General features: G+C 42.8%; 1 protein-coding gene across 8 annotated transcripts in view; it reads right to left on the bottom strand.

Moving 5' to 3' along the window:
* LOC115198263 (adhesion G protein-coupled receptor L3) overlaps positions 1-12,925 on the bottom strand; it is a 304,863-nt gene that overhangs the window by 245,469 nt on the left and 46,469 nt on the right. For 7 of the 8 annotated variants that reach the window (XM_029760112.1, XM_029760113.1, XM_029760111.1 and 4 more), the window contains exon 1: positions 10,645-10,884. The exons of the other annotated variant lie outside the window; for it this stretch is intronic. The gene's annotated coding sequence lies outside the window, so the exon portion shown is untranslated. Of the gene's footprint in view, positions 1-10,644; positions 10,885-12,925 lie in introns of those variants that run through there. 8 annotated transcript variants of the gene reach the window in all.

Here is a 12,925-nt window from a genome sequence, read left to right as displayed (position 1 = left end):
GCGGGCGAGAGAGAGGGCGGGAGGCCGAGATAGGCGGGCGAGGCTGAGGAGAGAGAGAGAGCGAGAGAGAGAGAGCGCGAGAGAGAGAGGGAGGGAGGGCGTGCGAGAGAGAGAGGGAGGGAGGGAGGGTGTGCGAGAGAGAGAGGGAGGGATGCGGGCGAAGAGAGAGAGGAGGGCGGGCGAGAGAGCAAGAGAGAGCGGGCGGGCGAGAGGGAGATATGAGAGACGAGGGCTTTGGGCGCGCGAGAGAGAGGGAGGGAGGGCGGAGGAAAGGAGGAAGAGATGAGGGGGCGGGGAAGGGCGGAGAACGACGAGAGGGAGGCGTAGAGGGCGGAGGAAGAAGAGAGAGAGAGGGAGGGCGGAGGAAAGAGAGAGGGAGGGCGGGCGGACGAGAGAGGGCGGGCGAGAGAGAGAGAGGGCGGGGCGAGAGAGAGAGAGGGCGGGCGAGAGAGAGGGCTAGCGTGTATTTGGGCGAGAGAGAGAGAGAGGGGGGGCGAGAGAGAGAGGGCAGGTGGGCGGGCGGGCGAGAGAGAGCGAGACAAATTGAGAGTGGGTTAGTGAATGTATGCGTTTGTGTATGTGTGAAGATGCACACATTCTTATACAGTATGCGTGTGTGTGTGTGTGTATGAATCATGCATGAATGAGTGTATGGCTGGAGTACAGGCATTCATAGATCCACCTCAGGACCCAATGACTTCAAGTTCCAACTGACTTCCTCCCTGAATGTGTCATTCATTCCTGGTCACTATAAATGTAACCATCAGAGCAGGAAATGGTGAAACAAAAAGAATGCTGCGATCGGCCAAACCCAATTGGATGCCTCTGATTGGCCACTCCATTGGGTTGGGCCAGTTGACCTTAGTCACCTAGCGAGCGTCTGGAGGTCTGAAGATAAGTGCCCTACTGACAAACATGGCTGACACACAGGTCAAAGGTCAAAGTGGTGAATATGGCCTAGTGCTCTGCCTTTGTGTTGTCTAATAGCCCTGGGCAGCGTTGATTGACGTCTGAGGGTCTCACACACTGAATAATACAAACTTTGAGGATTGTTCTTGCAACTGAACAACAGGTGACATTGTAGAGAGAAACAGGTACGTTTCTGGTTTGAACGCCACAAAGGGAGCTTCCTCTCAACCTTTCAAAGCGTTGGAGATTCAATGTTGAGATGGAGGCATCAGGGGATTCAGTGGAAAACTGATTGGCAAAAGTTGCATACAGGTGGGTTCAAATTGTCTTCAGTTTACTACGGATGTGCTTGTTCAAGATTGTCAGGAGCGACTGCACAAATAGAGTAGTCCCAAATGTGCTAACCCGGCCATCTGGCACTCATACACTGCTTGCATATACCAATATGTAACCCTTTCTCAGAGACGGTGGTCAGCAGTCCTTGACCTAAAATACAATTCCATACCCCAAACACTCCCCGATCCCTCCCTCTCTTAGATCCCCGAATCCAACTCATCAGAAAAATTCAGAGATAATCATCTATAATTGGAAAATGTTGTTCTTCGCTGCCAGAGGCGTAGAAGAGTGGTGTCTGCGGAATAGGTTGAGTGAGGCGAGAGCCAGGCTATCGAGCTCTCCACGCCTTCAGGCATTAAAATGTAGTTTGAAGGAAGCTCGATTGGGCTGACCGAACATGTTCGCGGGGGGTGTTTTTGTCTCTGGACATCAGGAGAGCAATACTCAGTCAGGGTCTTGTCAGAGAAAATGCACTCAGACCTGACAAATCACAAGAGGCCTACTCGGGCTTGGGCAAGGCACTCTGGGAAATGAAAGCAGATGCTTAACATTTTATACCAGGGGGTGAGTATCATAAAGTGTGAGACTCATTTGAAAATCCACCCACCTTGACTGTCAATTCAGTTATAATTCTGTCCAAATTATCCACTCGTTTTTCATGAGGGTGTTTAAATGGATTACCTGAATTGCAATTTACTTCCTGAATTGAGCTCAAACCCAGCTAGCAACCCCTTTAAATTCAGTTATGTGTACCTCCTCTGCTTATCAAGTGCAGTCACTCGATTACTAAAGACACTGCACAAAATAACAATTTATGGTGCTCTTGTTTAATTTAATCCAATGTCGAATAGGGTCTAAGTCATTAACAGCACAGTCTAAAAACACAAATGGAAGGGGTTTGGAGGAATTTCATTGGTGACCCCTGCCACTGATAATTACATCAGCCTCCATACTCCAACCATTAAGCCATCATCATGGAGATGGTGTGCACTTTGAGGAGTGGCATGAACAGCTATAGACACAGATGAACACACACACACACACACACACAAACTGTCCGTGGACTTAGGGTGTGATAGGGCCACGGCTCTTGGCCTTAAAGAGGAACGTGTTTGCTTTTGGAGATTTCAACCTATTAAACTCTGTGAGCAGTGGTAGCCCTTGGGGCAAGCCTACCACAACCGCAGATGGTCCGAGGAAGTGGAGGACGTCCAACTAGGCAAAGAGACTGTAAACCACTGTCTTTAACTGCCTGGTGATTAGCAGCTTACTACACCAGGCATCCCACGCTGATCTTATAGGTCTTTAGGACTTAAAAAGGCACAATGCAGATTCAAATACAGGAGAGGATAGATTGCCAGTGAGGACTATTAACCATAGCTGCACAGGCAGTGAAACTAACCAAGCAAGTGGGAGGGGGGCTCAGACAGTACAACATAACGAACCTAGCACACACACACACACACACACACACACACACACACACACACACACACACACACACACACACACATATATTCCTCCACATTTTCTGGCCTTGTGAACCTGAGCCAGCAATCTCTAATTGACCCACTGTGTAGCAATGTAACTCCGCTTATCGCCGCAGCAAACAAACACTGTTTCCCCCCTTCGGTATTTCATCAAACCAGACTAATGAGAGTCAATGATTGCTTTTGGCTTTTTAGACCACACCGGACTTCCACATGTGAAGTTTTGCCCAGACGCCTGACGTGGACAGGATAAGAGCATTGGTTGATAGCATTGGCTGTCCGGATCAATAACGCGCCAGCGCGCAGACCCATTGGCGGGGAGTTTCAGAGAGCAACTTGTATTTAATTTCGTAAGAGAGACCAGGGCCTGGAGTGTGTTAGAGGCCAGCAGCCAGGCCAGAACACTTCCTTTCTCCTTGTAACGCAATATGATATCCTATACCCAAACAAGTCACTCAAGAGAACTGCGATAGCTACAATGCTAACGCTAACACAAAGGAAAGGAGTCTCAACTACTTTCTATTTATATATGCAGTGGTTTGCAATTCACTGGGTGGCTTCAGAGCCTCTCACTTGCCAATACGTAGCATCAGCAATCCAAGGTTTATATACAGAGTGTACAAAACATTATAAGCACCTGCTGTTTCCATGACAGACTGACAGATGAAAGTTATGATCCCTTATTGATGTCACTTGTTAAATCCACTTCAAATCAGTGTAGATGAAGGGGAGGAGACAGGTTAAAGGAGGATTCTTAAGCCTGGAGACAATTGAGACATGGATTGTGTATGTGTGCCGTTCAGAGGGTGAATGGGCAACACAAAATAGTTAAGTGCTTTTGAACAGGGTATGGTAGTAGGTGCCAGGAGCACAGGTTTGTGTCAAGAACTGCAACACTGCTGGGTTTTTCACGCTCAACAGTTTTCCGTGTGGCTCAAGAATGCGCCACCACCCAAAGGACATCCAGCCAACTTCACAACAGTGGGAAGCATTGGAGTCAACATGGGCCAGCATCCCTGTGGAACGCTTAACACTCAATATTAGGAAGGTGTTCTTAATGTTTTGTACACTTAGTGTATAATTGGCTGTTCTACAGTGAACAAAAATATAAAATGAAACAACTTCAAAAGATTTCACTGACATACAGTTCATATAAAGAAATCAGTCAATTTAAATAAATTAATGAGCCCCGAATCTATGGATTTCACATGACCGTGAATACAGATATGCCAGTTGGTCACAGATAACAACAGGCATACTGACTGGTTCTGATCCACGCCCCTACCTAAACAAAAGCCACCATTTGCATCATAACACATCTCATTGTGGCCTGTAGAATGTTGCCTTAAAATCGGCACCCATGGCGCCCGGGGAGCAGGTGTTGTTGGGGGGGGTTAACTGCCTTGCAGATTTTTTCACCTTGCTGGACTGGCTCTGGGATTCGAACCAACGACCTTTCGGTTACTAGCCCAACGCTCTTAACCACTAGGCTACCTGCCATCCTGAATACAACAGTAGCAGCAAATGCCATAATGCTAAGTCACCTTCCCGTACAGGGTCTTTTCAGTCCCACTGCATCTTACATTTTAGTCATTTAGCAGATGCTCTTATCCAGAATGACATAGTTAGTGCATTAATCTAAAAAAGGCTAGGTGGGACAACCACATATCACAGTCAATCTCAATCGGAAAAGTTGGAGCTAGTAAGGGGATGGAGTGTTGGACGTACGTCTTAGATGGAATCTTTCAGCACTCCATTGAAAAAGCATTGGGTCAAAACATTTAGTGTCACTACTCCCAGAGAGAGGTCTCAATCTTTGATCCTCCCCCCAAAACCATCCTGAGGCCCCCCACCCCTGGAGCAATAATACAGCCCTCTTTTTAGGGAGTCCCATTGGCTTGCTGTGTTCCTGTTAATGCCAGAGACCTCAAAGCTCAGATAAGAGGAGCTTTATTTCTTACCCCTCTCCACTCCCTTTCTCTCTTTTTCCTTTTCTCCTAATTTCTTTCTCGGCTCAATCTGACAAGCTATATTACTTTGCCTTCGGGACAGGGTCATCAGAAGTGGGGTAATCTTTAAAGCAAACTCTGGAAACTCCCCTCACTCCTCCTCTCCAAACCCCCACCCCTCTCCTTCCACATTGAAGAGGGGCCAAGAAGGAAAATTCATTTTAGGAGAGGGATGTGGGTATGGCACGATGAATTTAGGAGGGTAGTAGTCCATTGTCGTGCCAGAGTTCCTCTGTTGACTTCTTGGCAGCAAGCTTTGAGAGGCTTTGGGACCGACTCTGGGAGTCTGGCATGCCTTTTCCTGGACCAGTTGGTTTCAGCGCAGGGGGGAGTTTGGAGGGGAGGATGGGGGTTTCTGACAGCCGCCCAAAGCACACAAATACCTCAGGCTGGCAAGTAAACATCATCTGTGCGAGACATTACTGGAGGATTTAACATTTATTTCCCCAATATGTCCCCGTTATGAGAAAATATTATTGCATGCCCCCCAACCCGAAATAGTCATGTCAACAATTCGGACAGAAGTCAGGATGCATTTTTGCACTCGGCAGCTATGCCCCAGTGGCAACCTCAGTAGGGATTTGACAGTTAAGACTGTTTAATAACATTTGTGATAAGGTTGATAAATGAGTACAAAACTGTCTGTCCGCTGTGATACCAAAGTAATCATAACACTTAGTGTTAAATCATTTAACGCTGCATTAGCATTCAATTATTACCGGTAATGATCAACAGATGACTCAAAATAAATGGTGAATTAAAATAATTAATATAGATTAGCCATTGCACCATTTACTTTTATTTCAGCCATGTTAAACTACGTCCCCAAAACATGTATAAATACTGGACTATAAATTGTGACTTCCTGTATTATACTTATGCTAAAATGTTTATTCTACTGAGCCATTTACTTTGTGTTCGTATTCCTATCTTTATTATTGCTGCATTGTCGAGAAGGAACCCGCACATAAGTATTTCATTGAATGGTGTATAACGTGTGCATCCCGAACATATGACGAATACAACTTGAAATGAAGTTAGAGAGGCTGCATTGAATTCCGCACATAGTTTCAGAAATGAGATCCGTCATTGTGGAGATGTAGGCTCACATATTACTCTGCTGATATTTTCCCAGAAAAGCATTGCCCAAGTGGCCTAGAAACTGCCTGGGCACAGCTACATAGATTTTGAGTGCCTTTCGATGTTATGCCCGACTGTTTGTAATACTTCTGAATGTATGCACTGCATAGTCAGCAGAATCACAGTGTCCCAGTTCCTCTGGGGCATTGTCATTAGTCCAAGGCAAATTTGTGTAATTCAGTGCAAACATTCAGACTGGGCATCATTAAAATAACAAATAGCAGCGGTGGAATAAATGGAGCCAGAATGCCAAGTAAGGAGATCAAGAATGAGACAATCAGGAAATGATCATTTCTAAATAAATATTAGCTGAATCTGTAATGGTGCCATCATCTCATTGGGATTCGGGAATCAAGGATGTCATGCTTTGACGCTCCAGAGTTATCGTGTTGCTACGGGTGATTGACGATGGTAACATTCCCTCTTTCTATTCATCTCCTCTATCTTCCATTGGGATGTTTTAAATGAGGATATCAGTTTGAAGAGAGGGGGCCCGAAAACCAATGTTCCTCTTCTCCAGTCTTCAGTGCCAAAACCACCCTGTCTAACCTATTCACTCCCTGTATGGATGGATGGTGGATCAATTGTTTTAACCTCTGTTGTGCCATGCGGAAGACAAATGGCAAACAAAAAAAACCTACATTTTCATGCATTTCTAACCATTGTCTATAATTATCTTAGCGAGACGTCTGTAAAACAAATAAAAACTACAACAAGTCTCACTTGGAAAAATATGTCGGAAAAGGTTAATGCAACTTGGTGACATCGGGATGTTTGGACAAATTGGATATTTGGATGAAGGTGGACTAGATGGAGGACACAGGCTAAATAATCGTTGTTTCCATTTATTGTGGATTTAATTGACTTGTCAATAACTTGCTTATCGCAAGGAAATAATAGGGTTGCATAACCAAGCGCGTCACCACACAAATACACTGAAGTTATGAGAAGAAAAAAAAGCCTATCTCCCACATTGACTAAACTGGACGAATTGAACTCACAAAGAAAGGCCTGCTCTGCTCTATCCTTGTGTGTGAAGTTCTGCACTGTGTTAGTGAATAGGAGGGAGTGCCGGAGTGCCAGAGATGTGTCTGGTAGAATGTGGGGCCCGCCTGTCACATTGTAGTGGGTACTTTGGTGTTTAAATATTTATCTAAGGTACCTCCAGAGTCAGGCCCATCCACACATGAATTATGCATAACATGGATCCCATACAAGTAGGAAAAATGAAGCACTTAACACTAAGCAGTTTGCAGCACTAATACACTGGAAATAAGTTTGGAGCTACATGGAACCACATATGGTCTTTATATCCATTTCCAGCAATGCTCTTACACTCCACATTATCACACACTACCACTCCTTTTAAAAAGTTGGACAAAGGAATAAGTTTACGGCAGTTGCAAGTGTTATGCTAATTAACAAATGGGCAAGTAAGTCGCTTTGTGCCATGTGGCACTATGAGACAAGGAAATGTGATATTATTTGTTTCCACCACCCGTCCTTATTGTTAAGTTGTTAACTATTTATTTCTCTTTTGAACAAAGGAACAGGCCGTACCCCCAGCTATTGCCTTAAAGTGATAGTTCACTCCCAAATCAAGGTCTGTCAGATTTTTTCAGAACTCAAAATATTCACATTTTAAGATGAGTCCATGAGTTCCATGTTATCTGCGGTGTAGATATGTATTGGCTATATGCCTCAATAGCAAATTAATATTAAAGATGGAGGAAATTATTTCCCATTCAGGTGGATTTTTTTTATCTCGCACATCCATGTGATTTAATATCTACTTATGAGGTCTGAACACATGAACGGTCACACAAAACTCATAATTTCACTTTATTTTGAATTCAAAGTCCCCTGAGAAAGATAGTTGAGTATTCAGGATATTTCATCACTGTCTTAGCATCTGCTCTAGTATGGATTGTAATAAATACTTAAAGGGATACTTCAGGATTTTGGCAATTAGGCCCTTTATCTACTTCCCAGAGTCAGATGAACTTGTGGATACCATTTTTATATCTCGGTGTCCAGTATGAAGGAAGTTAGATGTAGTTTTGTGAGCCAATGCTAATTAGCATTAGCGCAATGACTGGAAGTCTACAGAGACATAAAAATGGTATCCACAAGTTAATCTGACTCTGGGGAAGTAGACAAAGGACCTTATTGCCAAAATCCCAAAGTATCCCTTTAAACTGAAAGCTGACATCACAATGGATGGCATGGAGTCAATGGGAAAACAAATCACACCATCCTAGAAAAAAAAACATTATTTCCCATTAATATGTATACATTCAAAGCCCACTAGTTTATTTTTGCTGCATCAGCATATCAATTTTTATGACCAAAAACGTCTGGCAACAGCAGCTGTTAAAGACAAGCTCAAGCAATACTTCATGTAGAACTACAGTACAAGTCAAAAGTTGGGGGACACCTACTCATTCAAGGGTTTTTCTTTATTTTTACTATTTTCTACATAGTATAATAATAGTGAAGACATCAAAACTATTAAAGAACACATATGGAATCATGTAGTAGCCAAAAAAGTGTTCATATATTTTATATTTGATATTCTTCAATGTAGCCACCCTTTGCCTTGATTACAGCTTTGCACACTCTTGGCATTCTCTCAACCAGCTTCATGAGGTAGTCACCTGGAATGCATTTCAATTAACAGGTGTGCCTTGTTAAAAGTATATTTGTGGAATTTATTTCCTTAATGCGTTTGAGCCAATCAGTTGTGTTGTGACAAGGTAATGGGAGGTATACAGAAGATAGCCCTATTTGGTAAAAGACCAAGTCCATATTATGGCAAGAACAGCTCAAATAAGCAAAGAGAAACGACAGTCCATCATTACTTTAAGACATGAAGGTCAGTCAATACGGAACAAGTGCCGTCACAAAAACCATCAAGCACTATGATGAAACTGGCTCTCATGAAGACAGCCACAGGAAAGAAAAACCCAGAGTTACATTTGCTGCAGAGGATAAGTTCATTAGAGTTACCAGCCTCAGAAATTGCAGCCCAAATAAATGCTTCACAGAGTTCAGGTAATGAGACACATCTCAACATCAACTGTTCAGAGGAGACTGTGTGAATCAGGCCTTCATGGTCGAATTGCTGAAAAGAAACCACTACTAAAGGACACCAATAATAAGAAGAGACATGCTTGGGCCAAGAAACACGAGCAATGGACATTAGACCGGTGGAAATCTTTGTTTCGATGAGTCCAAATGTGTCATTTTTGGTTCCAACCGTCTTTGTGAGATGCAGAGTAGGTGAACGGAAGATCTCTGCATGTGTAATTCCCACCGTGAAGCACGGAGGTGGTGATGTGATGGTGATTCATTTAGAATTCAAGGCACACTTAACCAGCATGGCTACCACAGCATTCTGCAGCGATACGCCATCCCATCTGGTTTGCGCTTAGTGGGACTATCATTTTTAACAGGAAAATGACCCAACACACCTACAGGCTGTGTAAGGGCTATTTGACCAAGAAGAAGAGTGATGGAGTGCTGCATCAGATGACCTGGCCTAAACAATCACCCGACCTCAATCCAATTGAGACGGTTTGGGATGAGTTGGACCGCAACGTGAAGGAAAAGCGGCCAACAAGTGCTCAGCATATGTGGGAACTCCTTCAAGACTGTTGGAAAAGCATTCCAGGTGAAGCTGGTTGAGAGAATACCAAGAGTGTGCAACGCTGTCATCAAGGCAAAGGGTGGTTACTTTGAAGAATCTAAAATATATTTATTTGTTTAACACTTGTTTGGTTACATATGATTCCATATGTGTTATTTCATAGTTTCGATGTCTTCACTATTATTGTACAATGTAGAAAATAGTAAAAGTAAAGAAACCGGTGTCCAAACTTTTGACTGTTACTGTACAGTATGTCTATGTGGGACTGAAATGTTGTTCTGTGGTTATTTAGAAACAGTGAAGAATTGCATCATTTCTGCAGCGTTTCTACAACATTGCCTTCACAATGTTCATTATGCAGAAGAAAAACAGCCATAGGCCATGCCTCTACAATGCCACACCATTTCTATTCAAATCAGAGCTCATCCTCAAATTAATTTCAATCTCAAGTTAGGGTCAACAGAACAGTAATCAAGCAATGTCCTACACCCTCTGGGGTAAAATGGCCGCCTTTTCCCGATGTTCCATAGGCCGGCATATTTTTCAGACCAAACAACGGTTGCCAAGCAAATAAGTCTCTCTGGGTAGTGTATTGATCTGTTCCACTATGATGAACAGCTGGCCTAAATGGAAATGCTCGAGCAGCATGGAGAAAGAACAGATCTTAAATCAGATGAGCTCTGTATGAATAGGAATGATTGCAGATGGGAGAGCAAAAGAAGAAACTAGTTTGGAATTAGGACACATGCATAAACAAATTAAGCAAGCAGTTATGATTATGTTGATGTTGCTAGTATCAGCTTTTTACTGTAGCTAGGTACCTCTTAGCTAGTTGTAAAGTGTTAACACATTTAAAGTGTAAATATCTGAACAATTTAAAAAGTGTAACACTTTATCACTTAAAGTGTTAGTGGAAAAATGTACAAAACGAAAGTAAATAAAGATATATGCAGTAGTTTAATGTTGCTCAGCTGACGAAGCCAGAAAGTCAGCTAATTGCATTCCGAACTGAAATGTTTATCATTGTTCAATGTATAACATCTCTTACAATGTATTATTCAAAGAACATTTCAAAGAATGCTCCATTTCAATATAATGTAATCAAACAAACCTTATTTCCGGAGATTCAAATGGGGGTTGGCAGCGGAATGGAATATCCACGTCTCATTTAATAATGGAAGAAAAGGTATCTTGTTTATTTTACGTTCCTCACAACACCGGAGACAGAGGGACAGAGATAGGAGCCAAAAAGCTCATTAGTGGGACTTGTCGTTTACTAGTATCGTTTACCTCTGGAGTGGGAGGGTAGTTGGGAATGGTTCCCCCGTCCATTAAATCCTCTCTGTTTAGAAATGGAAGAGCACACTGCCAATATTCCAGTGTTTCAGTAAACTCTGCGGTGTGGTCGGACAAAGTCCATCAAGACTTGCACTTTCCTGGTTCTGGCAGCCATAAATGCATTGCAATGGTCTGGCAGTTGCACACGGCTGGTGTGCGATATCCATACCGATGGACAATGCAGTGGAAAAACAGGTTTATGACTTGGAATATCACGGGAGTGGAATGCAAAGTGAAAAAGACCACACAGCTCTCGTTGGACGTGGCTAGGTACTAAAGAGAAGCTATTTACACCACTTTTTCTTCATTAAGGTTGGTATAAATAGGCCGGCAACGTCCTGGGATACAGGATAATAACGTCAGCCCCCTACCTTCTCTCTCTGAGGACATCTTACTTTGAGCACTGCACTGAAAATACCTTCCAAGTCCCGAGCAAAGGCCCCGAGGTGGTTCTCCAGGGAAGAACGCTCTACCTCAACACACCTACCTCATCTGCATCAACGGCATACCTGGGAATGTATTTAACCCCTTCAAAATGGGGGGGGGGGGGGAGATATGCTTAACGCTGTAAAACCTTCATCTCTGCGTCTCTACGTAGCATTACATTAATATGTCCATGGCAGGCAATGCAGAAGTATGCACATGAAATACATTTGATTTGATTTTGGCCCCTTATAGAACCTACTAATATATAATGTGAACAGTGGTTCAAAGTTTAGATAAAGATACAAACAACATCTTTCATTCCTCCGCCTACATTTTATGTCCGCCATAGCTTATCTATTTAGTTCAAAGCACAAGAATGGAGCTGGGGACGTTTAAAAAAAAATGTATGATGGTCTTGCATAAATTATGCAAAGTGTTGTCCTTGTGCCAACCAATGCATCCACTGAATAATAATTATGAGAGGGACTTGGGTACACGAGTATGCAGGATGAGGCGATTGCCAACGTCCCTTTCTTACTGTGGCCAAACACGAGAGAGAGTGAGACACAGAGCGAGAGAGCGAGAGTGAGAGGTGGGATGTGTTTAATCTGTCATTAAACAACAACAAATTGAGGTAGCTTTTTGGAGCCTGTCTTGTCATTATTTGTTTTGTGCAAAGAGCACAGTAAAGATTTGATATAATACTGTATAAGTGTTTATCAGCTCATAGTCCGTCTCGATTTATATACTGAGAGTCAATAAATATTTTCCAAATGTTTGAACTAGATGAGCTACAAATGTTTCTTTATTTCATATTTAAAATAGGATAGGATTGGCACCAACACACATTGCTGTCGGGAAAGTAAATTAACAATCCATTACTCTACTGTCTACATATTTAGTGGCTTGGAAAACCAACAGATATTTACAGGGATTTTATGTAAATGCACTAGCAGAAGATAAGGTAGCTGATAACTATTAATAAAGTCCTTAAATGTGTTCCCACTGAGGACAACTCAATTAACTTGTATAGAGAATATATACAAAAGCAATTTTAAAAAAGTGCTTTATGAACAAATACATTAACTCATTGAGCATTTACTCAACACATTCACATTAGCTAAAACACATCATAACACAGCCATTTTGCAGGCGGAGGCACCACGAGAGCAGTTGGGGAAACTGATTGAAATGTTATCCACTATATTATAAGCCGGGTGGTTCGAGCCCTGAATGCAGAGAGCCATGGCATATCAGACCGTATACCACAGGTATGACAACAACAAAAATATTTAATGGTGTAATTACGTTGGTAACCAGTTTTAAATAGCAATAAGGCACCTCAGGAGTTTGTGGTATATGGCCAATACACCACGGCTAAGGACTGTATCCAGGCACTCTGCGTTGCGCCTAAGAACAGCCCTTAGCCAAAGTATATTAGCCAAATACCCCACCCCCTCGTGCCTTATTGCTTAATTATATAATTGCATCATTATGGAGGTGCCTAATGCAATTGCGGATGAAATGACATTGAGAAAACACCCTTTAATACTCTTGACAATAACAATTAAACAGAGGGTGCTGAAACTAAATGGAAATCCTGGCATAGCCACAGTCAGGATAGTTCC

The sequence above is a fragment of the Salmo trutta genome, chromosome 8, assembly GCF_901001165.1.
Source record: "Salmo trutta chromosome 8, fSalTru1.1, whole genome shotgun sequence".
Lineage (NCBI taxonomy): Eukaryota > Metazoa > Chordata > Actinopteri > Salmoniformes > Salmonidae > Salmo > Salmo trutta.
The sequence above is the reverse complement of the archived record's forward strand: the minus strand, read 5'-3'. Positions and strand labels throughout refer to the sequence as shown.